Raw genomic sequence first — 12408 nt, 5'->3', positions numbered from 1 at the left:
AATAATGGCACCCCTGCATTTCTGTCAAACAATGCACCATTTCGCCCAGAAAATTGTTGCAATTAGAAATGTTTTGGCATTCTCATATTTATTTTTATTGTTTGTATTGGTATGACACAAAAAAGTGGAGAAACAAAAAGCCAAATAGGACATATTCCATGCAAAACTCCGGGAGCAGTTGGCGACAGTTGGCAAAATTCCAGTAGAGAGGTATAAGAAACTCATTGATGGTTACAGGAAGCGATTTGATTTCAGCTACGTTTTCCAAGGGGTATGCTACCAAATATTAAATAAGGGTGCCAATAATTTTGTCTAGTTCATTTTTGGGGTTTTCCATGGAATGTATCAGATTTGGCTGTTTTTTCTCCACTTTTTTGTGTCATACCAATACAAAGAAATAAACATGAGAATGCCCAAATATTTTTAGTTGCAACAATTTTCTGGGTGAAGTGGTGCATTACCTGACAGAAATGCAGGGATGTCAATATTTTTGGCCCTGACTGTATAAGAAAACATAGATCCTACATCTATCTGAAAGACTGAACTGGCCATAGGTGTAGATGACCGACAGACTGCAATGACAGAAAATGGGGCAGGGGTGGAAGACAGTCAAGTCTTACAATAGAACAAAAATATAATTATACAGTTGTTTTCAAAATAATAGCAGTCAGACATTACTAACCTGATCAATCACTGTTTTTGGTAGAAATGATATTTCTACATGGCAAATAATTTACTATCAGGTGTAGTAGAGTAATAGAAATCCAACAGACCCAACAGTCATGACGTGCATGCTGCTGATTCTGTGTAATTGAATCACTAAATGAAAGGGGCATGTTCAAAATAATAGCAGTGTGGAGTTCTATTAGTGAGGTCATTCATTCTTTGAAAAAAAGGTGGCAATTATTGCCCTTATTTAAGGAAGGAAGGCAGAAAATGCTGTACATGCTGGTTACAGTGCATTTCTCTCTGAAATTCTGAGGAAAATGGGTCGTTCCAGACATTGTTCAGAAGAACAGCGTACCTTGATTAAAAAGTTGATTGGAGAGGGGAAAACATATAAAGAAGTGCAGAAAATGATAGGCTGCTCAGCTAAAATTATTGCAAATGCTTTAAAATAGCAACCAAAACCTGAAAGACGTGGAAGAAAGCAAAAAACTACCATTCGAATGGATAGAAGAATAGCCAAAATGGCAAGGACTCTGCCAACAATCAGTTCCAGGAAGATCAAAGAAGGTCTAAAGGTCTACCTGTGAGTACTGTTACAATTAGAAGACGCCTATGTGAAGCCAAGCTATCTGCAAAAAGCCCCCGCAAAGTCCCACTGTTGAAAAAAAGATGTGCTGAAGAGGTTATAATTTGCCAAAGAGTACATTGACTGGCCTAAAGAGAAATGGCACAACATTTTGTGGACTGATGAAAGTAAGATTGTTCTTTTTGGGTCTAGTGGCTGGAGACAGTTTGTCAGACGACCCCAAACACTGAATTCAAGCCACAGTACACTGTGAAGACAGTGAAGCATGGTTGCGCAAGCATCATGATATGGGGATGTTTCTCATACTACGGTGTTGGGCGTATTTATCGCATACCAGGGATCGTGGATCAGTTTGAATACATCAGAATACTTGAAGAGGTTTTTTTTTAATATGAAGATACAATTTAGCACACATTAAAACTGATAACTGAAACATATTTTCATATTGCATATACTGTGTTAAAAAAAATTGGGGTGTTTCATTTACTAAAGACAAATAGACTGTTCACTTTGCAAATCAATTATCCCCAGAGCTTAATAAATGAGGTGAGCAAAAATGCAAAACTGCTGTTTTTTCATGATTGAGTGTTCTTTGCAAAGTGAAATTTCATTCCATTCATTAAGGTTTGGGAAAAATTATCTTGAAAAGTACAACCTCTCTTGCAAAGTGAACAAACTATTCTTCTTTAAAGTGCACTCATTCACCTTGTAAAAAACAAGTAACAGATATATATTGCATAAGTTCATATTAGTAAAAATATAAATATCTGGTTTCCTGACCCTCTGACAACTTAAATTATGATTATATGCACATGAATATATGTGGATGACAGGGGTATCGACAGTGTGGAAACATTTTATTTTGACCACTGAGATCTTCCTGTCTCTTTCCTCCAAGGCATTTCTATGTAAATCCAGTGAGAAAAATGCTTTTCAGTTGAGTTTGAGTTAATTTTTAAGGACCATCATACACATGTTGCTTAAATCGTTAGCATTGCTTGCAATAGTTGCCAAGTCCACACCCTTGTACAGAGGTAATGAGCACGAGTTATTATTATTCATGGATATTTGAAGGCATGTCTCTCAACAATTGCCACTCTTTCAGAAAAAGGAAAGAATCATTTCACTGTGTCTCAGACTGAAATCTGTCATACTTTTCACTGTCCCTCCATCAATGATGGATCTACTGATCTATGAAAAGACTAAAGTCAGAACATGAAAGGCTGCAAAGTTAAAAATGTACTCTGCTTAGAATTGCAGCAAGTCTCTTTGAAGAACAGCATGAAAAATGTTTCTTTCATAATTTTGTCGACTGATGTCAGACAGGTGTTTTGTGTACAAACTCTGTGAGTTAAAAATCATTATAAAATGTTATCAGCAGCAGTTTACTAAAAGGTTAAGAACAAGATAATGTGTGGTCTTTTCACCTTGGAATTTATAGTAGATCAGCCAAATTATATTGTAACCTAACTGGGATATGTAATTGTTTTTTTCAAATGAGAACAAGACAAGAAATAAAAGTGATGCATTTATGGCAAGTGGTATCTGGAGCTATGTGACTAACATTCATGGCATGGTTAGTTTCTTGATATAGCTGGGATTCAAGCAAAATGAATAACAGTGCCAAAGAAGAAAGGCTGCACATTGATAACGTCACTTGACTCAAAGTTTTATTCAGTCATACAAACAATTCAATATGTCCCCACCTGGAGACCGCCCCTCTCTGTTTTAGTATATCCTGTTGTCTTAATTGATTATTTATTGGACCATAGTATTTAAGCACCTCTCCTTCAGATCCTCCCTATTTCTATTATTAAACTCATAAGGGTGAAATATGTGGTGATCCCCAAGTATGGAATAGTTGCTTTGTGTTTATGACCGAATAAACATTTCTGGGCCCAGTGACATCATCATTCTTCTTCAGCACTGCATTTCCACGAAACACAGAAGAACTCCAAAACTGGCACCTACTAAGCATGGAATAATTATTAATTTTAATTTACAGTTTTAATTTACAAAGGGAACAATCCCCACTTCTGTTTTATATCACTGCAGGTTGGCAGTCTAGCAGTACCCAACCTTAAACTACATTGACAGTTGTGCAAATTGCCCCCCTTGTCTCCCGCCATGCCACTAGACATGTGTGATTTGGTTTGTTCAGATTAGTTTTTCAGACGAAAATTTAATTTTTGGAAATTTGGATGTATCCAAATTTCCAAATGGACATAGCAACGAATCTGAATGAATCCTAAATAAGTTACCAAAATTTTTGGATTCATTTAGATTCATTTAGATTAATTGAGCAGCTGGTTGTTAAGGAACAGGCTGCCACAGCATCCTTAACCACTTGCCCTCAAGAGAATTTACCCCCTCCCCCCTTCCTGATATGACCATTCTTTGCGATACAGTGCTGTGTTACTTTAACTGACAATTGTGCGGTCATGCAATGCTGCACCCAAATTAAATTTTTGCCTTTTATTTTCCCACAAATAGAGCTTTCTTTTGATGGTCGTTGATCAACATTTTTGACTTTTTGCTATAAAACATATCCAATAAAAAAATGTAAAAAATCAAAATTCATCATAAAATTTAGGCCATGTCTGCTACATGTCTTTGCTAAAAAAATCCCAACATATGTAAATGTATTGGTTTATGTGAACATTATAGCGTCTACAAATTGCGGTATATATACTGAAATTTGTATTTATTTTTTTATACAAGTAATAGCGGCGATAAGCGACTAATAGAGGGACTGCGGCGGGGATTTTGACACTGGTTGGGAACTGACTAACTGCCACTGACTAATACAGTGATCAGTGCTATTAAAAAGCACTGACACTGTACTAATGACACTGGGCAGGAAGGGGTTAACTTTTGGGTGATCAAAGGGTTAACTGTGTGCTGTGTATGTTTTACTGTGTGTGCTGTTTTACTACAGAGACATGCTGCTTTGTGCAGTGCCCTGCTTTGGCGTTAGCCACCTCTGAGCCTCCCCCTGCAGATCTGACAGAATATATGGCCCAGTGTGGCTCCTGTCTCTTAGACAGACCAGCTCAAGCACTGCATGGCATCTTTTAGCCTGACTGCTTGTGTAGCCCCTTGGATGCTTAGGGAGCACTATTGATCCAGAGGACTATTCAGCAGAAGAGGCCATAGAGGAAGAGGAAGAGAAGAGGGTGGATCAGACAGATGTGGCAGAATCACCATCAGCTTTTTGGAGGTGTGGTGGTGGAACAAGCTCCAGCACTGAACCTTGTCCTGCATCCTTCCCATCTGCCAGCAGAATTACCCAGTGGACCGTGAAGGAAATGTCCTGACCTTGCCTGCTGGACCACGTGTCAACAGTAATGTTGACCTTGCTACTGACAGCTCTCTCCAACAAGGCCAAAGCATTGTCTTCCACATGATGGTACAGAGCTGGAATGGCCTTATGTGAAAAGAAATGTCTTTTTGGAACCTGTCACTGTGGTACAGCACATTCCGCAAATTCAAGGAACTGGCCAGAGTCCACCAGATGGAAAGGCAGCATTTGTAACGCTAGCAATTTTACCAAGCTAGCATTTAGATTCAGAGGATGTGGATAGGTGGGACAGTAATTTTTTGTACCCTGGGGTAGCAAAATTTGCCTGGTGAAATCAACAGGTGATGTACTGCTAGCAGATTGGGTGCAAGGACCTGTGGAATCCATTGCTATACCATCACCCCTCTCAGTGGAGGCTGTTAAGAGGACTTGAGGTTTTATAGTAGGGGTAGAGATCCCAGATGAGGAGCAAGGAGAAATTTGCACTTTAATGATGTGGGCCTTTCGGGTGTTGTTGACAATGGGCTGCATGGCAGGTCATCATATGTGTTTTCAAGCATGTGGTGCCCAAGCAGATGGTGTTTTGGCCACGCTTGATCGGCTTCAAACAGAGACTGAAAACAGCAATGCTGTGGTCTGCTGCACATGTGTTGAAAAAAGCCCACACCAATTAACTTTTGTAAGTCAGTGGGCGGTCAGCAGCGCCCTATACCTGTGGAGCTCTGTTGTGTGATGCAATAGGGTGGCTGCCTTTATGCCTGTTCCTAGAGGACATCCTGCCTATTTCCTCATCTGTTCTCTAAGGCATCCAAGTACAGTCAGTGACCTCATCATCCCCTCTGTCCTCTTCACTGGAGCCAACTTGGCAGTATGCTGTGGCTGGAGGAACACGACTGCCAATTTCTTGTCCCTCATTGGCACCCCCTCTCTCTAGGCTCACATCACTCCCTTCCTCAACCTGGGAACCAATGTCGAAGCATTCAAATTACTGGGCATCCTCCAGCAGCATGGTACTGACACTATTTTCAAATAATTCAGCTGACTCCGTGCATGATAGTGGAGCTATGGAAGGAGTAACTGTGGACAAGGAGCCTGTGAAATAGGCTGCTTTGTCAGCTGTGGTGGAAGGCAAACTAGTATGAGCCTGGGTGACAGAGGATGAGGATGGCTTAGTTATCCACTCACCACCTCTTCTGCATGTTGTGGCTCAATAACACGGCCAGCAGTGGAAAAAAAGGACAAGCGTGCCCTGCCTGCAGAGGAAGCACTATGTTCATGACCATTACTTTTCACTGTGGACACAGAGGTTTCCTGCCATCTTTTAGCCACCTGTGAGAGTCTGCCTGTCCTTGTGGCCTTTCGGACATGACAGAGATTTTTTCTGGGATTTTTATAACTTTTTATTTAGGTGTGTGGGATGGGAATTTGGTGCTTGAGTGCAATACTTTTGTGCTTAGTGCACTATAAATCATTTTATTATTGTTTTACTTTTTTTTATAAAGAAACTAGTTGGTACATCAATTATGGAAAATTTTTTTTTTACTTCTGCTGTTGCAAAATATTAAAATAAAATAAATGTAAACAAATTAAGAAAGCCAAAAAAAAAAAACAATGGTGACACAGATAGAAGGACACCTGGAACTCAGGAGGAACAGCAATTATGGAGAATGTTTTTTTGCTGCTGCTGGAAAAAATTCAGAAAGCCATAAACAAAAAAGGAACCGCTGCTCACACAAAGGAGGAACATCTGGGATGCAGAAGGGGTAACAGCAATTATGCCCTAAATATTTTTGCTGCTGCTGCGGCAAAAAAATTAACTAAAAGAAAATGGAACTACTGCTGATGCAGAAGGAGGAGCATCTGCGATGCAGAAGGGAGAAAAGCAATTATTCCCTAAATATTTTTACTGCTGCAAAAAAAAAAAAAAAATGAAGAAAGCAAAAAAAATGGAAACCACTGCTTGGCTGTTGGTGATGCCCTAAACCAAAAACATTGAAAACTAGCCTAATCAAGAATAGGATAGGCAGCATAAGCAGTCTTCAAGGGATCCCAGATCCCTAAAAAATGTAATCAGTTAGATCAGCATCAAGGGCTTGATAGCTGCTGTTGATCCAGGACTGATTAATTTTGATAAATGTCAGCCAAAAGAGCATACTATCCACTCCAGGTGAGTGCCGAATTTGCATAACCCCTCCACAGACAAGCAGGTGCTGGCCCGATCCGTGATTACAGATGCAATGGAAAAACAGAATGGTTGGTCGCACAAAACAGCAATGTGGTGGATGAAATCCTTTATTGGAACTCTTTACATGCAATATGATAAGAACATGACAGCTCCAAGACAGGACAGAGGAGCAGTATGCGTTTCACACGAACTCGTGCCTAGTCATTAGTAATGACGAATCATGTGTTCATGTGAAATGCATCTACTGCTCCTCTGTCCTGTCTTGGAGCTGTCATGTTCTTATCATATTGCATGTAAAGGATTCCAATAAAGGAATCCTCTAGTCTTCCTGCTGGAGCCCACTCTACATGGAATCATGGACAGGTCACTTGAGGCAGAATAGCAGGAGAGATGCTGCACCACCAAATTCAGGATGTGTGCCATGCATGGAACATGTGTCAAGTGCTCCTGTCGGAGGGCGGAGAAAAGGTTGGTGTCATTGTCGTTTGCAACTATTCCTGGTTCAATCTGCTGTGGTGTCTGAGCCTGCCCCTGCAGAGCTAACAGAATTTCTGGCTTGGTGTAGCTCCTGTCCCCTAGACAGACTAGCTGAAGCACCACATGGCATCTTTTAGCCTGACTGCTTGTGAAGCCCCTTGAATGCTTAGGGAGCACTGCTGGTTCAGAGGACTATTTAGCAGAATAGGCCACAAAGGAAGGGGGTGGGGCAGACAGATGTGGCAGAATCACAATCAGCTTTTTTGAGGCATGATGTTGGAACAAGCTCCAACACTGAACCCTGTCCTGCATCCCTCCCAGCTGCCAGCAGAGTTATCCAGTGTACCATGAAGGAAATATAACATCCCTGACCATGCCTGCTTGACCACATGTCAGCAGTAATGTGGACCTTGCTGCTGACAGCCCTGTCAAACAAGGCCAAAACATTACCTTCCACATGATGGTACAGAGCTGGAATGGCATTACATGAAAATAAATGTATTTTTGGAACCTGTCACTGTGGTGCATCACATTCCACAAATTCATGGAAGGGTGCAGAGTCACTAGATGAAAAGGCAGCAGTCGGAATGCTAGCAATTTGGCCAAGCTAGCATTTAGACATGAGCATAAGGATGGGTGGGACAGTATTTGTTTATACGTTTCTGCAACTAGGGTAGCAAAATTTGCCTGGTGAAATCAACAGGTGGTGTACTGCTAGCAGATTGGGTGCAAGGACCTGTGGCATCCATTGCTATGCCATCATCCCTCTGTGGAGGCTGCTGAGATGACTTGAGGTATAGTAGTGGTAGAGATCCCAGATGAGGAGCAAAGAGAAGTCTGCACTTTATTATGATGTGGGTCTTTCAGGTGCTGTTGCCAATGGGATGCATGGCAGGTCTTCATATGTCTTGCCAAGCATGCCATCATATGTCTTGTCAAGCATGCCCAAGCACCTGGTGTTTTGGCCACGCTTGATCCGCTTCAGACAGAGACTGCAAACAACAACACTGTGGGCTGTTACACGTTTGTTGAAAAAGCCCACACCAATGAACTTTTGGAAGTCAGTGGGGAGTCAGCAGCACCCTGCAACTTTGGAACTCTATGGTGTGATGTAATAGGGTGGCTGTCCTTACGCCTGCCCCTGGAGGACATCCTGTCTCGGAGTTGTGCCTCCTCCTCACTTTCTTCATCTGTTCTCTCAGGCACCCAAGTACAGTCAGGGACTTCATCATCCCCTCCATCCTCATCACTGGAGCCAACTTTGCAGTATGCTGGGGGAACATGACTGCCAGTTTTATTGTCCCTCATTGGCACCTCCTCTCTCTAGGCTCACGGCACTCCCTTCCTTAACCTGGGAACCAACATCGGAGCATTCAATTTGCTGCGCATTCTCCAGCAGCATATAACTGACACTATGATCGAATAGTTCAGCTGACTCCTCCGTGCATGATGGTGGTGCTGTGGACAAGGAGCCTGTGGAATAGGCTGCTTTGTCAGCTGTGGTGGAAGGCAAACTAGTATGAGCCTGGGTGACAGAGGATGAGGATGGCTTAGTTATCCACTCACCACCTCTTCTGCATGTTGTGACTCAATAACACGACCAGCACCATAAAAAAAGGACAAGCATGCCCTGCCTGCAGGTGATACACCATGTCCAGGACCACCACTTTTCACTGTAGACACAGAGGCTGCTTTCCCTCTTTTAGCTGCCTGTGAGCAATTTATTTCAAGGATTTCTATAACTTTTTATTTAGGAGTGTGGGATGGGAGTTTGGTGCTTGGGTGCAATACTTTTGTGCTTTTTAAAAGAAAAATAGGAGGTACAGCAATTATGGATGCTGCTGCAAAAAAAAAAAAAATTTCAATAAAAAAATAAAATAAATTAAAAAAAATTAAGAAAGCAAAAAAAAAGAAAAAAAAGGGGAATCACTGCTGATGTAGGAGGAGGAAAACTTGCGACACAGAAGAGGGAACAGTAATTATGCTGTAAATAGTTTTAGTGCTGCTAAATAATTAATAATAATAAATACAATTTAAAAATATTGTGAAAGCAAAAAAAAGAAGAAGGAAAAACACTGCTGACGCAGAAGGAGGAACACCTGCGATAGCTACTGAGGGGCAGGAGATTACTCCACCTGGCAGTGCTCTGCAATAGATATGGAGTCAAGTTCTGGAACAAGTGTTCATGGTCTGGATCCATAGGACCCTGGGATCCAGGCCATAACTAACAAACAGTCTTGCAGAATTCAGAACGGTTGGAGGGGTTTGTAATAACTGCCATATTGTAGCCAGTGACAGGAGAACATCAGTAAAAGTAGAAACCCAAAATAATTTCTCAGCGCCTGAAACCTATAGTGCCACTGGTATACAGTAGATGCTACTCTTGTTTTGTATGACAAGACTACAAAGCTCACCATTTCACTAGATAGATTGGCTTATCTGTCTAGTAAGACAAATGGTGTCCTTGATGTTCTGTTTTTTTTGTTTTGTTTTTTTCCCTAAGAATGATTATTTTGCAGAGAGAAGGGACAGGGAAGATTGACAGTGTGAAGCTTCTATTGCATGTTGTGCACAGGGGTAATTTAGTAACATCTTTGTTCATGTATCTACTACAAGCACTTGTTACTTTAATTGGTGTAAACCTGAGGAAGCCTGACATCTTCAGTGTATAAAATGACTGTATATATATTTTCTGTATCTACAAGAAGAGGGTACAAGAAGGGTTAATTTTAAAGCGCAACCTTATTAGAAAGGGAATGCTCTGCAGGAAATCCTAGTTCAAGAAGATGATAAAATCCCCATTTACCTATACTCTAAAACAGTATGGCTTTTATTATTAGGTTACAAAAGATCAAGATTTATGTTCATACTAATGTCAGTCTCATTTCCATTTATATTAAAACTGATATTTGTTTTAAAAAGAAGCACATGAATGAGCGGAAACTTTCCAAATCTCTGTTTGTTCAGCTTGTAACATGCACAACAGCAAATTCAATCTTGTTAAGAGACTCATTCTTCCATTGTGTTATTCAGCTGAATTGCAAGAAAGTTCAATTGGGTTTGCATTTATGTACTGAAAAGAACATTAGAATAGATAGGAAGGGTTGCCAATATTGGTCTGACAATCTTTTTTTTTAAATTTTTAAAAAATACAATTCACAGTACAATTAATATGATTCTTGGGTGTGCATTTTTTTCAGTATGAATTGATCATTTTACATGTAGTAAAACAAGTATAATCATTATACTATATAGTATATGTTGATTACAATGGTGAGTCAAAATAAACTCCCTCAATCCTCTCAAGTAAAAGGTAATATCTAGAGATGGTTTATGTATGGAATGTTATTACAACAAACATAGATACTGTGATGATTTGGGGGTTTAATGGCTCATTGGTAGAGCCCAAACAGTAGGGTTTATTTACTAAAGCTGGTTCACTCAGAATCTGGTGCACCTGCTGCATGGTGGCCAATCAGCTTCTAACCTCAGCTTGCTCAGTTAAGCTTTAGCAATAAAACCTGTAAGCTGATTGGTTTCTATGCAGAAGTGCACAAGATTCTGAGTGAAACAGAATTAGTAAATAAACCCCAGTGAGTTTACTCCACGCCAGAAGTATTTTTCAGGGCTTTTTCTGCTCACTTTTATTTAAGGAAAACTTTACAAAAAGGTTTCCCACGCAGGGGGTTCTCACCATCAATGCAATAAGGAAAAACCACAATCAGGCTCATGGCTCTCTCTTACAGCTTTACTGCTCTGATTAGCACATCTTTTGGTCCTCCTAACTATCAAATACATCCCAGTGTTTATGCATAGACACTGCACTCAGACACTAAGCTCTGCATCTTTCCTTGCAGCTTCCCAGCTGCTCTGTCCCTCATGGACTCACTCTCAGGGCCTGGCATTGGCCTGGCCTGGCCTAGTCAGTGCAGTGCAGTGCAGTGCCTGGCATGGCATTGGCCTGGCCTAGCCTAGCCTAGCCTAGCTAATGCAGTGCATGCTAGCACCTCTTGCCACCCCCTTCACACACTGATCCTCTCAGACGGGTGGGGCTCTAATCTCTGATCCCATCTCCAATATGAAGGAAGCAAACACCTGGCTCATTAATGTGCTTGTTTCCTCCAAAATTTGGCGTAAACTGCCTAATCACACAGTGGCATGGCCTTGCGCTGCCACAATGCTTCAGCACTTTAGAGCTAAACTACTATAGTGATATACATTTAAAAGCTTAAGTCTTGGTACAATCTAAAGTTATCATTGCAGTGGAACTACCCGACCCTGCAAAAGTTAAATGCTAGTTTTTGTCTAGTGTACCATTAAAAAGCTGTTTTACTTACTTTGTTTTTCCTCCTATCTGTGCCACCAGTCCCCTAAAGCTGCACTTCAAGGTTGCCATGTGCAATGCAGAATCAGTGAGGACACCAAGGGCCCACCAAAAACCCAGAGCAATGGATAGAGGAGGAAAGAACTGGCTGCTGTGGAAGTGAGGAGTATGGAATGTAAAAATGCTTTCTAGTACAAAAGACAAAAATGAGCTTTTACCCTTACAACTCTGACCCCACTACAAGGGTATCTTTAGCTTGTCCGAGGAGTTCAGATTTAATATAATAACTAAATTAGAAACAGATATTGAGTTTAAAGAGGTTTTAATGCACAAACTGATTAGCTTTAAACCAGTTTAGGGACTCAATGGTGACCTGCACATAGAAAACTATTGTATGGATCCCATTGACACAATGCTGATATGCTATATGGTGCAATGAACTTCAGAAAAATATTTATTTTACCACAACATACTGCATGGCACCACAAAAGAAACTTCTTATCTTATTTTCTAGGAGTCTGGTATTATTCCTCTCATGAGACACCCCACCCCAGAGATAGATACTGCCCTCTCTCAGTATTGCCACATTTGTATGCCTGCTGCACACTTTGCTCTGGCCCAACATCCATCTGACATTCACTGCAATCCCTACAGCATAGATTCTTACATAGTACCACTGAATTTAAGGGAAACACACACTTCACTTTATACTGTGAAAATGCTATTGAAATTGTTTTACGGTACAGTTGACAACATTTTTATCTTAGATTCAGAGCTCACTTGGCAGGAATAATGTTACTTCACTTTGGATGATGCACCAATTGATACTGTATGTAGCAGTCCTTCTCCACAAAAGCCTTTTAAAG

The sequence above is a fragment of the Staurois parvus genome, unplaced genomic scaffold (genome assembly GCF_062004578.1).
Source record: "Staurois parvus isolate SC_StPar_1 unplaced genomic scaffold, SC_StPar_1.0 ptg000202l, whole genome shotgun sequence".
NCBI lineage: Eukaryota > Metazoa > Chordata > Amphibia > Anura > Ranidae > Staurois > Staurois parvus.
The sequence above is the reverse complement of the archived record's forward strand: the minus strand, read 5'-3'. Positions refer to the sequence as shown.